This window comes from Lissotriton helveticus, chromosome 2_1 (assembly GCF_964261635.1).
Source record: "Lissotriton helveticus chromosome 2_1, aLisHel1.1, whole genome shotgun sequence".
In the NCBI taxonomy this organism is placed as follows: Eukaryota; Metazoa; Chordata; class Amphibia; order Caudata; family Salamandridae; genus Lissotriton; species Lissotriton helveticus.
The window spans coordinates 1,783,782,020-1,783,803,849 of NC_136059.1; positions in this window are offsets into that span (position 1 = coordinate 1,783,782,020).

Below are 21,830 nucleotides of genomic sequence, written 5' to 3' on the forward strand. Positions count from 1 at the left end.
TGTTCTATTCTCTTGTTGCCCTCCAACGTAATTGATACATTTTTTTATTTATTGATTTTTCATTAACCCATTTGTTTTTCCATTTACACTTACAGGCCGGCTTTTACCTTGTGCTATACTTGGAAAAACGGCGCACACTTACCTTACCAATGAATCTACATCTGCCAGGCATGCAGTGGCATCAGCCAAGAATGAAGGACGGAGCATCCATGTGTGTTATTGTTATTATTAATTATGTTTGCTCTTTGCTTAGTTATAATTCATCCCTACAGCTATTTTTAATTGTGTTTGATATTTTTAAATGTAAGCCCTGTACAACAGAACATTGCATAATATTGATATACTGATGCCTTGTACTGTGTAATTGTGTAGTAGTAGTTAGTACGTTTTACTTATCATCATTAACCATCAAGTTATCAATCATCATCCTCATACATTTCCTTTTTTACCCTTAACCGATTTATGGATATGGTAGTCTACAAAGAATATGTTTTCTTTTCTTGTTTGTCACTGCGTACTGTCTTTTTCTTTGTCAAACCTTTCCCCAAACCCCCCTTTCCAACCATTCATCAAACCCTAACCCTTTTCCCCCGGGCTGTGTGATTTATTGAGGTGTGGCTAAATGAAATGTACACCAATAATTGGCGGACGAGGCGAAAGCAACACTAATTCAATTTCAAGGCAGGGGGAGGATCTTTTTCTGCTTGCCCACCCATGATGATAAGTATATTTGGAAGTTAACTTTTTTAACAAAGGAACCTAATCCATTATCATTAATTGCCAGCATCGATTGTCATTCTTCCTATTCACAGGCTACAGCACTAAAGGTTACGCTTGTGTCTAGTGAAGGCTTTGTTGAGTGACTCAAAAACAAATACAGTTTATAACTTGTTGTACTAGGCTATCCCCTCCACTATTATGTTTTTATTTACTTTGCTCTAATACTCCTCCCAGAGTCTCTCTCAGGTGACAGCCTGTCTCATTTTCCTTTTTTGTAAATGCTACTGCCAGTGTCGACTACAGTACTACCACCACAACCATGGCATCTGATTCTGCATTCTCTTCGGAAACCCAACCTGCATCGTCATGCAGCCATCGCAGTGCCTAACTTAAACATCAATCACAGGTAAGAAAAGAAAAGATGTTTGGGGGAGGTATAATAATGGACTAGGAGGAGTAGAGACTGACCGTACTAGTAGTACAAGTCACTCAGTGAGTTGTACCGCATCTATCTGTTTGTGTCTTACAAAGTCAGCCAATTATTTACATCAAACACAGGCTGTGGGCCTGCAGCAGCCAGGAAACAGTGTGACATAAAACAGTAACCCCAACCACAAAACATTAACCACATTGTATGTAAAGTATAAATATATAATTTAATCCCCTAACAAAAATAAACTACATAAAAAAATTCCCACAACACCTGATCCACCTCTCTCCCTAACCCCAACCAATGTCCAAAACGAAAAAGTCAAAAAAATCAAATGTCCAATTGTCCATAAAAAGTAAAACCCCAACTCCTGTTTCCCACCCACCAAAAGAACCTACAAAAAAGGGACAATTGAACCAGGTCTCCCTTTAGCGGCGGGCTCTTAGTATTCTGATGTCCATCTCCATGACCTCTTTACCTCCTGTAGCTCCTCCTCCAGTCGTGCATTCCGGAGGAGCATTCGGCGCGCATATGCCCTTGGAGGAGCTATACCAAGAAAGAAAAAAATAATATTTTAACAATACTCTTAGCAAAACAGCAACACAAAAGTAATTCAACACATAGATGGCATAGTAGCTGAAGCACTAACAAGCACAATACATAACATTTGTAGTAAGTTTCTGTCCTCCCACTTCCTCAGCCTCTAACATTTGTGGGAGTTGCAGGTATTATACTAGCACTATGGCACAGTACACCAGTCTACTTTTTCTCTTCAGTTTAGCGAAATTACATAACCTTGTTGTAGCCAGCATGCCAGCTCAGTCAGCTTGCGCCAAGACAAATATACTTGAGTCTGACTCATGACGCAGACTCACATTAGTTATATTTATTACTGTCTGCAGGTAGGGAAGCTCGTAATTTTCTATTACGGTGGCACTGTGGACGTAGTCTCTCTGTTACATCAAGGGCAATTGCTCAATTTCACTTTTGCCCTGCCCTGACAACTACAAACAGGCACATTATATATCTGATCCAATGAGCATTGCTTATACATGGGACGACACATGAGGTACTATATTTTGATTGATTGTGTAACCAACAGATAGGCCACCCCCCATAGCAGGCTGGCTACAGTAAAATTAAAATAGGTAGGGAGTGGTCCTCTGAGTCAGAGTAAGGTGCGGATAACTACATTCATACGCAATATATATATATATATGATGTGCTTGCAGACTACTGTGAGTCAAGAGAGTATTCTGCAAATACATCGTATATATTCCCCTCAGCTTTGCTACTGTGGCACGGTTTCTTTTACAATATCTACAAAGACTCTGGTCTGCATCCAGTGACAGTCAACACTTATGCTATCTATATATCCAGGCATCCATCCATTCAAAGTACACGTCTAAACTCTTCTTAATCTCTCAACAAACCTTAGTTTGTTTTACCAACAAGCATCCATGGGTCCTTCCTTGCTTGCCTTGGCTTTGAGTTTGACCCACACACCGCTGTCGATTCTTGCTATCCTATCCACCCATACGGTGTGGGCACCCATTCAGGCATCTTTTCTTTGACCTTCCACCCATCCTTCAACAACCCATGCATCTGATTCCTATCAGCCACCTATGCATGCTTCCAACGTATCCTTCTCTGCCAGTCATAGTACATCTCGCCTCTCTTTCCTCCTTCCACCCTTTTTTCCCTTTTTGTTCAACACATCCATCAAGGTCATCTGATCTGACTTTTAATCTTCTCCATAAAATTCACAGCCGAGTTGGAGTCAGATAGAAGAAGCCATTGGTTACTCAACTCACGCTGCTAATGCTATTGCTGCTAATCCCATTGCTAATTAAAGGGTGTCTTCTTCAACCTTTGTCTAATGTTCACTGCAACTTCGTACTTACTAAGTCTCAACAGTACAGTGAGTGTACAGTACACACTTCCTGCTAGTGTAATGTCATTAAGTAAGGAACATAACTTACCACCGCCCGCCACTCCTGCTGGCTCGCCCCCGTAGCTCCTGCAGGTTCAGCTGCCGCATTTCCTGCTCCCTCCGGAATGGCCGCATCACCGCTGACCCCGGCATTGGTGGTGGTTGGTAGTACGCCTAGAAAAAAATTAGACATTTTTAGATGCCATATACACCTCCCCTTACTCATTCTTTTTCACTAGCAAGATCAAACAAAACGTTAATACATACATATACAACATACATCTAGTCCAAATCTGGTATTAGAGAGTAGAGTAGACACTAGTAATGTTATGGTCCCTAGGTTCATTCTAGTCTACTCTACTCTTTGAAAAGTTAGCTTGAGCCATGCACCATTTTAGCTTCATGTCTTTTGCGCTCGTTACCTCGCAGCTTGTTGTGTAAGACGCCTTTGAGGCCACATGAGGTCATACAGCAACTGTCTGAGCGTTCCGTACAAGAGGTCGTAATACAAGCCACTTTGATATGGAGTTCTGGTCAGTCCGTATTGATTAGCCATAATGCTACACTTTTTGGCATGACTTTGAAATGCTTGCATTATACTATCTAATGCGCACTATTTTTCTCATAACAGGCGGAAGATTCTCTTCTACGAACGAACCAGAGCTTGGCAGAGCTTATGATGTAACCAGTACTTCTACATTCAAAGGTATGGGGTCCCCCAGAATTCGCACAGAGATCGTTTGTCTGACTCTTCTGTGGACTTGCAACAATGTTTATTGTTTTAATCTTAGGCATTTTGCTTTTGTAGCTGGCTCGTATAGTGTAATGATGATTTGAATTGTAGAACAGTGTACAGAGCTTGTCAGTTGAAAATGAACCTTTTGAACTTCAACTTACACAAAGACTCTGTGGTATTTGGAGTGGTCGACCCACACAAGTGAGTGAGCGAAAAGGTGTTCTTATGTTCTCGGTTGTGTAATCATTGGGTATCTTCGGGAGGTGTTCGGGGTCCTAATGAGAGAGTATAGATAGTCGGTCAAGAGTTTGGCCGTTCTGACTGAGGTGTGAGGAAGGTCGAACCTTCCATCACCAACATCCTATTTCCTTGTGCATAGTTATCTATGTGGCTGTGCAGAATCCCCACAACAGTAGTAGTATATCCTATCAAAAATAGTCAAATATCTGGTTGGGCATTATATTGGTGGGAATTGTCGATACGCCTCAAGAAAGATTAAGAAGATCAGAAGAGGACAACCCAAAGGACTTGACTCCATTGCTAAAGCTATTAGTGAATCTGAGTTTTATTTAAAACCTTTTAATAAGGAGCGGCCAACTGGGCAAACTTAGCTACAGACAGACTAATAGTAGTAGTACAGAGAGTCATAGGCTCATAGCAGATACAGTTGGAGGCATGGATAACTACAAAAATTTAGAAACAGTCTAGATCGAAGAAGATTTGGAAGAAAAAAATAGAATTAGGAAACAGAAATAATAGTTCGGAAAAAATAAGGTGCAGTAAAAGTTAGGGAAATATAATTAATATTATAACCACTAGAGGACTTACTGGGGCCAGCAACAGAGCCCTTGGTAGAGGAGTGGTCCGGACCATGAGAGGCATCATGATGTTCTGTGACCCTGTTGTCTTGCCCTTGGGTGCTGAATGATCATGTAAGATATAACAAAGAAAGAGACAAACATTAATGATTGGTGTACTGTGATACAAATAAAATATTTAAACAACATTCAAAAAACATTTTAGGAAACAACAATTGCAATAAAATTGACCTATCTCATCAGATCGACTAGTAGTATTAATATTGCAGGACTCGCAGACCGTCTACTTATTATTTATGAACACTAATCCAGTGTTCTATTCTGATTCCAGAATACTAACTAAGCCTATGTACCACCTGGCCTAGCCCACATATTCCACACGGGCCAATTGTTGAATAAGTCTGCATTTAAATTTAGCCCTCAAAAATGCATAGGTGTGGGAAACAGGCATACATTTGTGCATACACGAAATTGTTGGTTGTTGGTTACATCTGATGCTATGCTTGTGTCACTGCTAAGCCTTACCACTCACTAAACAACCTACTAAAGGTTCTACTAAGGACTGGGGTAAGCACCACTCATTGACAGAGAGGATGTGTCACGCAGACCTCTAAAAAATGACCAACTAATACTAACTAAACCTATCAATCCATCCACCACTATCTCTTCTTAGTGAAGGGAGGGCAAATGAAGGACTAGAGTCTCTCTAGCAATAGCATTTCCTAACTTAAGTTCTCTAAGTTAACTCTTACATAATCATCCCAAGTGAGCGCAAAGTTGCAAACAAGTAAGAGCAGCGCCGAGCACCTGTGTCCTACAATCACAGAAGATTTTGAAACTTAATTTAACTGCAATGTAAGCAGCAGTATTCTTGCTATTCGGAAAAAAATTGGTCACAATACTTATAATACTATTATATTAGCTACTCACCAAGCCCCACGAACTCGACAGCTAGCAGGTCACGTAGGCCCTGCTCCCGGTCCAAGATGTCTGACCACCGGTGGGCCAGCTGGTGATGGGTTCGCTGGACCCCTGATTGCCGAAACACAGCCCGGTGCACCTTCGCCCACCAGCGGTGATGCTCCTGGGCGTCCTGCCTGCTGCCAAGGTCAAGGGGAGGTGGCACTGCACAAAAAAAACCAGGGCGGCCACCTCCGCCTCGCCAAAAAGCTCCCGGGCTTGCACCCCTGCAGGGCACAGTCTGCCGTAAGGCACGCGGCTCTTGGGTGCAGGCACCCTGCCCTTCTTGGAGCCGTTAGTGCCCTTAGGCATGGTTCTGGGGTGAGTGGGAGGCGGGAAAGAAAATTTAGAAGAGAAAAAGAAAGTTAGGGGAAGAAGTAGGAGCTTAATGAAGAAAGTAATATAAAACTATAGAAAAGTGTAAAAAATGCAGTAAAAGTAGAAATAAAATGCAAAATATAGACTTAGGGACAGAGAGGGATAGATAATAAATACAAAAGATCAGAAAAACAGTGTAAAAACCTAAGGATGGCAAAGATGGAGGGAGGATAGAAAAGCAGGACCCAGACCAATAGCAAGGAGTGAAAAAACAAAATGGCCGCGCCTGTCGCAACTGCGTGGGTAAGTCTGCGCGATATTTCCCGCGAGCACGCAAAAAGCGTTGCGAACACATAAAACGCGTTCTTGAACATGAAATGCGCATTGCGAACCCGCTATACGTGACCCGGAACAGGAAATAAGGCATCGCAAATGGGCGGGACTGGTGAAAAACAAGAGGGCCTTTCCCATAGGCGACCGCATGGGTAAGTTCGCGAGATACTATCCCCGAGCACGCAAACAGACTCCCGAACACGCAAAACGCGTTTGCGCAGCAAGGAAAAACGCATCGCGAATGAGCGGGACAAGCAACTAAGCACGCTCGCGTAGCTCGCGAAGCGCAAGTGAAAGTTTGTGTAGCTACACGTAGCGTGACTACACAGTCTTCACCCACGGTTAATCCTCACACACCCAACATGAGGCAGTTTTTTTCCAGTCGCTGCCATGCCTCATTAGGCATACAAGACCTCTCCCGATGTCTTTTGACGTTCACTGGTAACGGTCCGCAACATTGGGCACAGTATATACACAGCCTGAGCCAGCTCCACTACAGTCCCTAGTTGGTGGAGGACGGGGTTGGTGCCGGCCATTTTAGCAACTGCTGAACTGTAAGTACAATGCCATAACTGATCGCTCAGCTGCATACACGTCTGGGATGCCGTGTTCTCTTCCACATCAGGTGAATGAACAGCATGAGAAACTTACTGCTAATCTAAATAACTCCTGTACTTTTCTTTATTTAATTTTCCCACCGCATAACTTCTGCAGGAAGCTAAAAATTAGCTTGATCCCTCCGCCATTAATTCGAAGGATCAAGTCATTCGCCATCAGTGGGTGAGTGTTCCGAACTAGATTTTGACCGCAGCGGTTCCTTTTCACCGCCTGCATTAGTATTGTTTGTTTTAATACACGTGTGCCACAGCGCCACAATATTCACTTTGCAAAAAAACACTACTATATTTCTTGCACTTGTTTAGCATGGAGTTAAGATTAGGCTATCACTAAAAAATAGTTGATAATGCTGTTTTAATGAATATACTTACTGCATTTCTTCTAACGACAATGTGGATAGAACATATAGAATTGTTCCTGAAGAATTATCATGTGATCATTTGGACACAACAGGCAAGAAACACACTGGGGACGGACGAACGCGGGCTGCTGAAGTGGCCGGAGCAACTATTATAGGGTCTTATCACAGCACCCGAAATATGTAGCTTTATTCTGCTTCCATAATTAACTATGGCAGATAACACGTTTGGCAAAATCACAGAATCCTACTTTGAAATATCAAAATTTGGACTCCAATTGTTGAATTAGCGGCTACACTACAGATATTAAAATCGTTTCCACTTCTGTACGTCACTAGCTTTGAGTAAGGATCTTCGGTAGTCCGAGATTTCAGAGCCTCACGTGGAACATTTATCAAGGCTCATCTATGACTAAAATAGAAGCCTGTCCGCCACTAGCCTTGACTAAGGAAGGATCCACAGTAGTTCAAGATTTGAGAACCTCAGCTGGAATATTATCTGAGGCTCATTTACTACCACAATTCAAGCCTTGAGGAATTCACGGTGGTGACGGAACGCGCGTTGGCTGTTTTCGTGCTACAAAGACAAGGAAATGAAATTCTAACAACATTACAGAATTTTTATTTTGTTATTGTTTAGACTGTTGGTGACATAAGCTATGTGGTTTTTTGGGAAATAAATCACCGCTGAATTATACAACCCTTTTCTGTACGCCAATTTCCAGTGACAGAAGGTTTCTCTCATTATTTTATAGTGCGTTCTTTGCTATAAACATTTATCTACTAACTGTATATGTAGTATTTAGAGTGCCGTGGTCCTGTCTCTTATGTATTTTGAACAAGTCACTTGTGACTTGTTCTAAACCAATACTCTGGGTAGTGGGGTATCTTACCCCGAGTGGCACCTACCAGATTTGATTTAATGTAAAGAGGTGACAGCTAATTTGAACCTACATCTGATAACACCCTTCTTGAAGTGCAACGCTTTTTTCCCCACTACCTTGTGTGCTTTCTGCCACAGGCAAGAAATATGTCGATCTCAAATCCATAGCCACTAATGGAAATTATTCCTGAAGTGGCACTCACTATATGGTTTTAACTGGGACCAGTGGGCTCATCCAATTAAAACTGTTTCTCTGGATCACCACTAGTTACCCTTTTTAATTCACCCCCCCACACATGCACTGCACATTTGTGCTCGCATTATATATCTCAAGGTCCCTTACTTGCACTGCACCAAAAGGCTTGGGACAAAAAATCTCAGAAAAAGAGCCCCACATAGGGTGCCCTTCAGGCTTTGCAGCAACGGTCTGACAAGGAGCATGCCCTAGGAGGAAGCATGACACCCAGCCTGGGTGTGTGAGGGCCCCATTTCCCAAATTGGGAAACACCCTGTCTTCACCATAGGATCAGGGCACCAACCTCCCAAGCCTCCTCTTTATACTGCTTCCTTCATTCAGGACCTGCATACTCTATTGAAAACAATTGTCTCAGTGGGGGCACGTATGCTGGACCTTTAAAACACCCTCAGTCCCCCCTCTTTGTTGATATAAGCACCACTGTAGCCACAGCCAGCATTGTCTCAGCCGCTATGCCCCACTCACACTGCAGCCAGCTATAACCCTCCTCCCCGTAACACACAATCAGTCTCCTATCAAGAGTTTGGAAGTTACTGGAACCCTATCAAATAGATTTTCAATTTAGGCAATTTCTTTTCATTCTTCTTTGGTCCTTTTGTTGGTTACTATTTGGGAAGGGCTATTAGGAGTATTAAGTGGGTGGAAATGTAGTTTGAGTTTTTTTATTGGGATTAGGGTCAGGTGGGCATGTTTTGTTTGATGAGGGTAGTGCTTGACTTAGAAGGGTTGTTGTTACTTTGAATTTTGCTGGATTCATGTAGAGGTGGTTGTATTTGGTGGTGTGAGTGTGTGGTGGTGGGGTTTTGTTGGATTTGGTATATGTAGTCAGTGGGTGGGAATGTATTTTTGTTAGACTTACCTAAAATAAATATATTTCTTATACTTTTAAATCTGATATTAGTAATATGGTTGAAGGTACTGTCTGTTAAGCAATACCTTTAGGGTAAACCCGGGAATGCCATCTGTTGACAGAACTTCAAGTCTAGTCCATCGCAAAAGATATCCATCAATCTATTGTTCAATAGAACACTTTACATGAAGTCCCGTACCAGGCCTCTTCCAAAGGACTTCTCCCTCACTGAAATTAGCATAAGAAGTTTGACACAACTCGTGTCCAAAATACTCATCCATCCCTTTATGGCTTGTCTTTTCAATACAGCATTAATTACCACTTCCCATGAATAATTACACTATACTGCCCTCCTCTTTGAAGTCACCACTAATTTGTATTAAGAATACATAACAAGATGCCATATTATACTGCCCATCCTTCGAACCCAAACCTCTGCTCACTCGAGCGAGGATGACGTGGCGCAAAATGACAAGACCCACCTGCAGAATGTGATGAGGTTGCCACTGAGTCTCGCTTCTCTCTTAGATATTCATTAGTCTTGAAAAGAATAGCCCCCCGCCCAAACAGTTGTAGACCCTCTAAAGGGGTAGGAGCCCTCCTGCTCTAGATGGGCTGCAGAGACCTGTGTTATGCCCCTGCTGAACCACAATGGCAGTGGACAGCACCAATACTTGGGTGTGTTGGGTGCTTGAATCATTATCTAACTTTCTTCGCGGTCAAAGTGCATCTGCTGCAAAATTCTGATTAGACGTGAGTAGATGTAGACTACAAAGGATTAGGAAGTGTCAGATGTAGCATCACAATCTTAGGCAGACTCATGAAATACAGTGCTTTATGGGCATTGGTGGGGCAAGGGTTATTTGGGTCAAACAGGCCTCTTTGTTTTGACCCAGGTGAACCAGTAAAATAATTATGCAATAACGCCTTGAAAGAAGAAACATGAGTGGCCATTCCAGGCAGAGGCCAACATCATTCAACACTGACATCAAACAATATATACTTTTCAAATAAAAAAGTATTCAAAATATTAAAAATGTATATTTGTTATACCTCTGATGAGATCAACATATGGATTATTGTTACAACTGCATACTAGGCAAGAGATTTTAAGCAATTACCTATCTGTAGTCTGGGCTGAAAATTTCCAGCCCCAGGGCTTTATATGTTTCCCCTCATCCTGAAGAGGTTGCTTACACCATATTGGTCTAACCAAATGTGAGTTCTGTTGATGATGGAACTGCATTACAGCACAACATATCTCAAAATTGGCTGAATAGGTTTAAGAAACCAGTTGAGTGTATGGATAGGGGGAATTGGGGAAAAAGCTGATAGATAAAGACAAAGCGTTCATCCACTGCGGTGAGCATGACATTTGACTCATTAAAAAAATGTAAAAGGAAAATTACATATAATAGAATTCACACATTTTTTTAGCAGCCACAATCTCCCAAATTATTAACCTAGAATGCAAACTAGGGGTGAAATGCATAGTTAGAGATGTATTAAAAAATACATAAAAGTGCTCCTGCATAAAGAATGGTTCTGCTGTATTCCGTCATCGTCCATCTTGGAGGCAGATGTGACAAGCAAAGGAGAGGCACACAAAGCTTTCTATGCAAAAACCAATTGAAGAAGAAAATGCTGGGACAATATGTAAGGATGAATTACTCCCATCTATTCTTTTGGATGCAAGACAAGGTTGATTGGTACTTTATGCTTAATTTATTGCCCAACTTTTGAGAACCTAAAATTGAAGGAGTGCACATGTACACTCATTTTATATGTACTTTCAATAGAATCACAATTTAAAAAGATTGCCCTATGCAAGAATGATGGTGAATTGGAATTTTTCACTCAATTAATTTCTGTAGGGGCATAAAGCAAGGGTGTTTATGCCCCCGCTGGTCTGTGTACAACCTTTAATCATGACAATTTAATACATGGATTTTGTAAATGGCCTAACTTTTACAGATAAAACACATTCCATCCTTTAGTTCACAGATGACGTCAGGCTGTCGCTGATAGACCTGTGGACCACGGCCCACCAATTGCGCAATTTGAATTTATAGCATTTCTTGTGTGGTGTTGGAATACAAAGTTACTGCCAATTAGTCAGTCCTTACCCCCTTCACTTTAAACCAGTGGTTTGCGCAACCTAGAGTGCAGGAAAACTGGTCATAGTGGATATCAAGTCATTTAAATATCTTATGGTACACTTGAGCTGACAGATCAGCCGCAGTGCTTAGTTTGTGAAAGAACATTGCTGGGGCCCAAGGTTTTGCTCAGAAGCTTATGGATGGCACTATCGAAGGTCAATGTTCCCAACACCAAGGCTGCATAGTCCTCATTCCACCTCTGGGATCTTTAATCCAACACCAGAGACTCCCAGCCCTTTATCTCACTCTTGCAGGTTCTTGCTGTACATTTGTTATCTCTTTCCATCTCGGTCATCCTCCTTCTTTCGCCCTTGTGTGTTTTTCAAGCTCTTCATTGTTAAATGTCTGATGAGGAAAAAGTAAGTGCTGGTTTCCAAAAATGAGTGTCAGTAGGTCCCATCTGCAATCATCTGCTCAGATTAAGCACTTGATCAGCCAACTAGTGTCAATGTTTAAGTATTGTGGCTAGAAATGAAGACGAATAACAATAGGTTGATCATCTATACATTTCATGAATGAGATGGGTTAAAAGCATTAAAAATGAATGTACGTCCCTGACTGAGATATGTCCTCCAAGCCCTTCCAACACATATTGAGAAATTATCTTTTTGCACACTTCATATTACCATAGTTCTGTTCGTCTGGCATTAGGTACAGGATACTGGGATGTGAAGTTAGTATGGGACTACTGCACTATTACATGGTGTCCCATCTAAGGATAAAAAGGGAATCTTTCTCACTTGAGTATAGTAAGCACTAGCACCAAATGTATTGGGTTTTGGCTGGATGCTCGCTGTGGAACATTGTGTTGTGTCCTAGAAGAAATAGTCCCCAAAACACTTACCACAGTTTAATTATGAATACTTTAGTAAGCAGTTGAGACTCTATATCAAGAACGAGGCTCGGTGCAATTGTTGCTTTCCCCTTAGCCCCATCCAGAATTGTCTCCAGCAAATTAAGCATTATATTTAGGATGTGAAACAATAGAGACTGATATAGTATTACACTTCTTTACAGCAATGGAAAAATTGGATCTACTGATGACTATGAGACGAATGTTTGGATCACAAAGACTAAAACGTGTCAATCTCAATTGATTAAACATTGGCTCCTGAGTGACATAATCAGGAATCAAATCATCAGCATGACAGATAACATCCTTGTGACCTTGATAGACACATGTGGGACTCTGTATGCTGACATTAGCAATGTGTAAATTCACAACAATACCCTTTAGGGACAATAACTGCATATATATTGAAAGGTGGGTAACCACTTTGTGTAGCTTCAGTATATGGGAAGATCTCTGGAGGGACATAGGAACAGACAATAGGCAATTCAACATAGAAAAAATGAAAACAAGTCAAGGCACCGATGATCGAGATATGGTTGGATCATGTAGGGAATGTGTAGATTATCCATTCACCTAGTCCGTAACGAAAATAATTCTTGTTGATATGGTGGCTGGCCTTGTCCTACATGGTTGAGAATTGTCAAGAAGGACTTGCTCTTCTAAAGCCTCTTAATAAGTGCTCAAGGGTGGAAGATGTCATGCTGCCAAATACCAGTGGAGGTCTGTTTACTCCAGCAGTGTAAAAATAATGGCAGCTCTGAGTCCTTTGAATACCCTTAGAGATAAGGATTTGACTAGAAAATTGGTCATTTCGGTTCTAAGTACTCCTTTAATTCTTCATTTCCCACAAATATTTCATCCAGAGATAGCTGTTGCTCTCTGAAGCAAAATTTTCCAGTTGGCACATGATGGGTCTGCATTGGAGCCAGATATCTTGCAATTCCCTATGGGGTTAGAAATATTGTTAGTGGTACAATCAGGAATTCAAGGATCTTGCAATGAGGCCTCTAGACTAATAATACTTCACCTATTTGTTGGAAACCCGGTTAGTGCTAATTTTGTAGGAAAGAATCGTATTATGGCTCATGCAGTAGCTACTCCTATTAGCAGTATGGAACAAAAAGGAAAGGTTGTCTATTGATGCTTATCCACATGGATAGAACCTTAAATAACCAAAAAAACACAGAAAAATGAATTGTGTCCTGAATACATAGTTGCAAATACAATGGATCTTTCTCAGTAACATATGCTTTCTTCCCATAAACCAAGTCTAGCATGCCACAGTGTAATCAGTCCCAGAATGAGGACTACGGGCCAGTTTCATCAACGTTCCAATCTAATAAAAGCAGTCACACCTCACTTCTAATTCTCAATAAAAAAGGTTTCAGTTGTACAACGGTAATTTTAGTCTTAACTTTGACTGAAGAACAACAGAGGTGACTACAAAAAATTCCAACGTGTTTCCCTCTTCTCTTTCTTCACAAAGTCGATATTCTGCATGACATTATATTTCCTTATATAGTGCTCGTTCTCTAATAGAGAACTGAGGGTGAGTGGTTGAAAAGCTTCGGAACTCTGTCCATCATCGTGTTTTGTTTGCTACGTTCGCTCTAAGTGGCCAAGGATATGGCCGGCGAGGGTCCCTTGTTCGCTGGGCCACTGGATTCAAGCTAGCCTGACTGATGAGGGGTGATGCCCTGAAACCATTCCCAGGCTGTTTGGTTTCAGTCCAGGGAGGACCTGGTCTGGCACTTCAGACTAGACTGTTCCCATGAGGAGAAGAGTCAAGACTGATTTGCATATTACTGGGTCCAAACTGAGGTGGCATAGTGGGCAGAAGAACAATGGATTAAACTCATATCTCTTGACTGTGGGTGAGTGGATGAAGTTTGAGCACTCCGTCCATTATCTTGTTGTGTTTGCTGTGTTCAGCCTAAGTGGCCGAGGGTATGTACATATGTGGGTCACTTACTCGCTGTGCCACTGGGTTAAAGCTAGCCTGGCTGATGATGGGTGATACCCCGAAAGCGGGCCCAGAATGCTTGTTTCCAGTCCAAGGAGCACCTTCTTTGAAATTCATACCCTAGCAATATAACAATAACTAACCTGCTCTAGGTCATCTATAAATACTACCAACAATCTGCATGAACTATAACACCCCTACTAATGAACACATCTACTGCCTATTAAATTAATCTATCGCAAAGAAATTAGAGCAAAGACACAGAATGTTTTTCCTTAATAGCACAAAACCAATGACCATTGGACTGACCACTAATCTTGGGTTTCAGAGCAGCATGTTCTCTGGCATAAAGTACACCAATGCCCCCTTAGGGAGAGCAAGCACTATATAAATGCAATTACAATTCAATTTAATTCACTACTTACATGAGTTGCTGTGTTTGGAGCTGTAAATATTTTGACTATAATGTATCTTGCTTGTTTTCTGGATGCAAAGAGACACCGAGTGTAAGTAACCTCCTCCCAGGTGGACCAAAGATTCATATGTGCACCACCAAAACTTACCGTAACAGAATTTACACAAGCAAACAGAGCCCAGTTAGAATGCGAAGTAAAACCTACAGCGAAACAGATAATGGCACATGGACCTAAGAAGTGTGGAGGCTTATTTATATGGTATTTTGGGATAAGGCAGCGCAGCAAGGCACATTGCTGCGCATCACTTCGCCAAATTGAAAAGGCAGAAATGTACCATATTTAAGCAATACGGTGAATTTCTGTCCTATCTCCCTGTGCTGGCAGCATTCCGGCAGCCCAGCACCGTCATGGTGCAAAGGTGCCTCTGTTACATGCAGGAATCTTTTTGTGCAGAAAGGGGCTCCTTCCTGGACAAAAACAATCCTTGGAGGCGTTTTCCAGCACACATAGGAAGTGGAAAAAACAAGGAAAAATGAACACATTTCCCCTCATTATGCCTCACCTCAGAAGGTATATCAATTTAGCGTGTCTCAAGCATTACATGTTTTTTTTAAATCTGGAGCAGCGTTGGTGTTGTTTGGGAAACCCCACTGCAATGCCCATAGAATGCCTCCTTGGCACAGAGTAAGGTGACACAGTGATGTGCGCTGTGCTGTTCTTTTCATGAATTATGAGACCACACAAAGCCACGCAGGGTGGCCTAGCATGGCTTCATGAATCAGAATGAGAAGTCTGCATCTTGCATATATCACTTTATGTGGCACACAAGTGAAGCAGGGCTCTCATAAATAGGCCCCCTGGATGTTATGACTGCAGTCTCAGAGGGATCTAAATGCATCAATTGCAGAGCCTTTAAGTTTACCAGGTCACCACAATGGTAGCTAATCCAATCCAACCTTTTGGCTTTTCTATCTGGGATCTGTAATCTTGATTTTATAACAGGATAAACAGGTCTACAAGTCCCAGTGTGCAAAATAAAATCTGGTCTGGACTTGGGAAAATTTAGAACTTTCCTATTAGGAGGCAGGAAGAGGAGTAGTTCTGTTTTATCTGCAACACAATGAGACACTTAACATCTGCCTCAAGATATGGTTTTAGTTTTTATTTGTTCATAGACACAAGCAATTGTTGAAGGAATGAGGGTCTGTTCTTCTGGGCAGTGCAAATAATCTTCTCTTCATGTTGTGAAATCCAACTCAAACTGAAAAATCTTTTATTTATTTGAGTTTTATATAGCGTTGGCTAGACCCGGAGGTATCAGAGCGCTTTACATAAGGAAACAGTGTGTTACAAATTACAAAGATTTCACTTTAATTACAAAATGAATACATTTTCAATACAGGAGTTAATTAGCAAAACCGAGAGTCAGGATCCAAACAGATCAGGGAGAGTTGGGAGTCCAAAGGAAGGAGACAGCAGCGGAGGAGAAGACGAGACAAATGTCCAAATATCGGCTGGGTAGGTGACGGCCAAAGCAGTGTGCCAGAGCCAGTCTCCCCTATAGCTGTCGGAGCAGCTCCAACGGGGATCGGCCATGAGGTTTGGACTCCACCGGCTTAGGTTGAGGATCAGGGAAAGTTGGGAGCCCAAAGGAAGGATACAGCAGTGGATGAGAAGACAAGACAAATGTCCGAAGACCGACTGGGTAGGTGAGGGCCAAAGCGGTGTGCCAGAGCCAGTCTCCCCTATAGCTGTCAGAGCAGCTCCACAGGGGATCGGCCATGCGGTTCGAACTCCACCAGTTTAGGCTGAGGATTAGGGAGAGTTAGGAGTCCAAATGAAGGAGACAGCAGAGGAGGAGAAGATGGGGCAAATGTCCAAAGACGGGCTTGGTAGGTGACGGCCAAAGCGGTGTGCGAGAACCAGTCTCCCCTATACCTGTCGGAGCAGCTCCACCAGGGATGGGCCATGCGGTTTGGACTCCGCCAGCTTAGGCTGCGGATCGGGAGGCGAACAAAAGACTTGAGTCCAGATGTGGGTGAGTGGAGAAGGCGAGGGTGGAGGGGTCGAAGAGGATATGTAGCTAGCTGACCTCTTTAAGTCAGGTAGGTCGAGGGTGTTGATCACTGTGACCATGAGGTCAAACGCTGCATCAATCAAAACTGAGTTAATCACCTACATCTAATCAGGTAACATCACTGGAGAAAGTAAGATGCTCCTCGTACTCCTCACAAGGCCGCCATTTTAGGGTCAAGCAATGATCACTTGGAAATCGCCTTGAAGTCGGCCCCGCAAAGAAGCACTCAACATAAACCGCTGTCACTGTATCCACGGACCACAGCAATTGATCAATCGTCTAGTCTAACTCTCGCAGCACCACCGTAGACTGGAAACCGTTTTTCTCACTTAGCTGCCCTTTTAGGATCAGGCCTCGCCTCACCTCAAGACTTAAATCGTTGCTGTAAGGTGAAATTACCTTAACGGAAGAAATGTCCGATCAGATCCTCATGGGGATGGTGCTCAGGTGCTCGATAGGCAATCAGGGTCATTACTGTTCCCTCAAAAAATAGCTGTTTCATTGTTGTTCATTATCCGCCATCTTGATCCGTCACTTTTCAGTAATTGGTGGAGGTATATGCGATAATTCTTCTCAGACCAGCACATTATGACCCACAGATCGTATTGGGCTTTAACGGTCTATCATTAAAAGCGAATCTAGAATGGAAATAGGCGTGAGTCTCGTTAAGTAGCCTTATTGAAATATGTCCAAAAGGGTAAGAATATATCTGAGGTCACAACTAAGGCCTAGTAACTAAAGTCAGGCATGCTTTACACTGCACCTCCTAGGTGAAATGCTCCGAAATGTAACATTGTAATGATACTAGAGGAATAGGCAGAGGGGAAAATGGGTCTGACCTTCAGAGTTAGAAGTAGTTGGGGTGCAGTAGAAATGAATACAGGAATGAATCCAACAGTTGAAGGTAGCCAGTGTCACAAAGAGACTGAATTGGAAAGTGAGACTAAGGAGTAACTTTATAGTATGACATGGTATTGGAATTCTGTTTGCTGATAAGTTCATCCCGCTCTCACACTGAAACACTTTCAAGTTTAATCCAGGAATTGAGCACAACTTGTAGCCATCTTGGAAACCTTCCAGGCAAGGGCCAGCTGGGAGTGACAGCTAAAAACAGTGACCTGATTGGCTGGTGGATGAATATTAACATTCTGAGTTACTGATGCTTGCAATTAGGGTGTTCCCCTCCACCCTTGAGTACCATTTAAACAAGGTATTGAGGACAACATGATTTACCTATAGGCAAGAGTGATACGGATGTGGCAGATACATCTGAAACCTAATTAGATGGTGAAGGGTGAAAAGACGCAGAGTGGTAGTGTTTGAAAAGTTCCAAGCGCCAGCACCGACAAGCCAAAGAGGCCCAGGGAAGAGAACACGAGCTACTAGTAATTTTTTGATCTCTCAGGATGGTGAGGTATTTGGTAGAATACATGCAATACAACGCTTTAGTGAGAAATGCAAAGCAGCATACAATTGGTTTGATGCTGGCCAAGTGAAACATGAATCAAGCCTAGTTCAAGGTTTAAATAAAAAAATATAAGAGAAGCAGTAAACCATTCCTGATTATTTTGCTTCAAGATCTCTGTACTATATAGCGTAGTTCTAGATGGCTCAAGATCCACAACCTGGATGCTCTTCTCTAACTAAAATCTGCATATATACTCTCACTGAAACCTTGATGGTGTGGTTTAACTTTGCCAGATCTAGTCATATAGCAATTAACATCAGCTCAGAGACTTGACATGAAGGCACCAAGGAGGGGAGTCGAATGGTAGGACACATGTCACTGCTATAATCATCTACTTTTGTAACATGCACACTGTTTCAGGATGGAGGAATCAACTGCAGGCCTGAGATACATGTACTTCACCCCTTTAAAAGTGTGAATGCTCTCTATACATATGTCAAAGATGCATATATTTTGTTGTGGTTTATCATATTTTTTATCAAAGTAAACAATAACTTATGATCATTGTTAGTGTACATTAACACATTTTCTTTACTCTATGACTGCAGGGTCGTGGTCTGCAGTTGATCACATGGTCCTGCAATTGCTAACCAGACCAGCCTGACTGTGGCACTCATGTTTTCAGCCACAGGCATCATTGCCCGCTTAATTGGGTCCCTAATGGAAGGGACACTGGAAGAATCTTCCTGGAGACCCAATTCCAAAGAACAAAAAAATCAGCTCCAGGTACAAAGTGCAAAATACTCTGTGAAGGTAAAAGCTCAAGTACCCATTTGGCTTCATTATAGGAAATAGCCTCTGATCTTTGAGTTGGTTATTTTTAGAACCATAGGTTACTATATTTTCCTACATGGGGAAGGATATTAGTTTCAAGAAAGTATCAAAGATGGGACCCATAAACTGTTTTCCTATATCTCAAAGCTGGATATGAATGTGTAGAGTAGGGAGCCACAGATTTTAGTGAAAACGTAGCTGGTAAAAGTAATCAAGGTTCTAAAAGCCGGTGTGCAGAATGGGTGATGATACATTCTACTCCAACCCCAATTTCCAGTTCTGATAACTCTAACTATATTAAGTTTCCTTTCTTTTTTTAAAGGAATAGGATGGGTGGAAAGAAACATTAAATGGTTTGACGGCTCAGGAAGAAAGGGGATCTAGGGATTAATGTTTGCAGAACCAAACGAATTGCCTGCAGGTCTTCCCCTACCACGACCCAATGTTTCTACTCTAAATCCTATTGTTGCGTCATTCATTCCTACATTGACGTATTCTATGCTTGGTCTGTCTGTTGGCAACTGCCCTAGAAGCCTCTACTAATTTGTTAGAGAACATTGTTGAGGGCTTGAAAGAGTCAGTGAATAGTGTTCACAGGTGTGCTTTGTCTTATATATATAGTCAATCTATCATAGATCTATTCCCACATATTTTTCCTATGACTCCATTGAGTCGAGCTAGTATTGTGTGTAATTTAGATATGATTCCTACTCAGAGAAAGCTTGCCACAGAAGGCATTTCCATGGATGAATTTGTAAAAGATGAGTATGGTAACAGTGTTCTTTCAAGTGCATTGGCTGCCTATAAATCATGTACAGTTTGTTCCATAGGAGAGAGAGTCAAGCCAACTGGTTAAGAGCCATGGACGGCGATGTAATACCAACTAGATCTTGAAGCAATATAGCACAGAACATCAAGTGTCTAAACTTTAAGATGAAATGTGTGTTGGTATCTCTGTCAGAGTGTGTACAGGAGAATATGGGAGGGCCTATCAAGTAACACATTCATTTATCTCTTCCTTTTACATGGTAGGCTGCTATGCTGAAATTCAAACAGGATTATGGAACTGCTAGAAGTGTCGTCAGGATCTCCTTCATGTCTTAACATTATAATTATATGCTTCTTGACTATTACCTGTCTTATTGTTTTATGTTCGGCATATTTACCAAATAAAAGTCTTTTTAAACTTAAAAGAAGTGTAATCAGGGAACTAGAATCTTACCTGTCTTGCTCTGCTGGACAGTATGCTTTGGTAAATTAAATGGAGCCTTAACTAACATGGCTCAACCTATATCTCCTGTGTCCTAGCCCCACCATGCATATACAAGTTTGAAATGTAGCAGAATTTGTACTGTTTCCGGGACTGGATATTTGAATCCACTTCAGAATGTCTAGCTAATAGCATTCATGGAAACATGGGTTACTCCTGGTTTTATAGTGCTCTCCTTATCAGTGCTTGCATCCACTGAGGGCTGTGCTAAGGGTGACCCTGCCTTCCTTCTCTCTGCTGAGACAGCATTTTCCTTTATTGACAATTGATTCACAGTCTTTTTGGATGGTTCTACTTTCCTGGCTAATATAGGGGAAAGGTGTTGAAGGCTACTTTTACCAATGTGTAAGTACCTCCACAAATACTTGTGGTATTCTTCCTAATAAAACGACACTGTGCCAAACGTAGAATGTATTTATGTCATGTACAGAATGTTAGAGATGTAATAGCCTGATGTAACTGCATTTTGGGGATGGTGTATCTTTGTATGTAAATCTGATCAGTACCTGGATCAACGGCTACTGTCTGCTTGCTGATGGTTGGATGGGATTCTTCAAGGAATAAACTTAAGAAGATTAAGCTTCCTGTGTTCAGTCATCATTCCAGGAATCTTACACTTGCATAGTTGGCAGCCCTTAAGAACTCAACAAGTTACAATTAGTGAGGGATGTCATTATTTATGTTAAATTGGAATGTATTCTATCAAACACCTCTTCGTTTAAAGACATTGGAAGAGGGAGTGATCATAAATGTTATGTTACTGTTTGTTTTGTAGAGCGCTCAGCTGCTCCAAAGAGCGTCCCGGCGCTTAAGATCATCAGACTTGAAATATTTTATACCTACTTTCAATTCACTAGGACTGGAAGCTTCACTGCATAATAGGCATATCGGACTGTTTTAATATGACTTAGATATGTGTCGATGCGAGCTCATCCTTTAATGTTGTGAATTTGAAATCATTTAAGAGGATTTTGAAAGATTGAAGGAGGTGGTAATATTTACGCTTTAAGAGCGATATAAACAAATCAATTTAGATTTAATTAAATTGATCATATCGATATAACTATTATTATCGCCTAAATCTCATTGTGCTTAAGATTAGCAGTTGGCAGTGTAATTTTCTACTTAATGACTTAAAGAAAAAGGAAAGAAGCTCTAGATTGCAATCATAACGGCATTTCAAGCAGTAATGGTATCTGGTGGTTTTATTTGAAAAGACCTTACTTCGTGCTATGGAATCCGGCCACGGGAGAAGCTTCCATCATAGATTGAATGTGTATCTGTTCTTCTCTGTGTAAATGAACGCTCATTGTCATCACGTTTGAGTCGTCTCTCGTCAAATGTCAAAACGCTCACGACATCACGACGTTACCAATGTGTCGGCCATCTTTAAAGAAGAAAATTTCTGTTTACAAAGTGCGCACTGCTACGCTGATGCGCACAGCATTTCCACAATGTGTTGCTACGCTGATGCGCACAGCATTCTCTACAAGTGTGCACTGCTATGCTGCTGCGCACAGCACTTTCCACATGTGTGAACTGATACGCTGATGCGCACAGCATTTTCCACAAGTGTGCACTGCTACGCTGATGCGCACAGCCTTTTCCACAACGTTTCGTGCCTCGCATTGAACCTT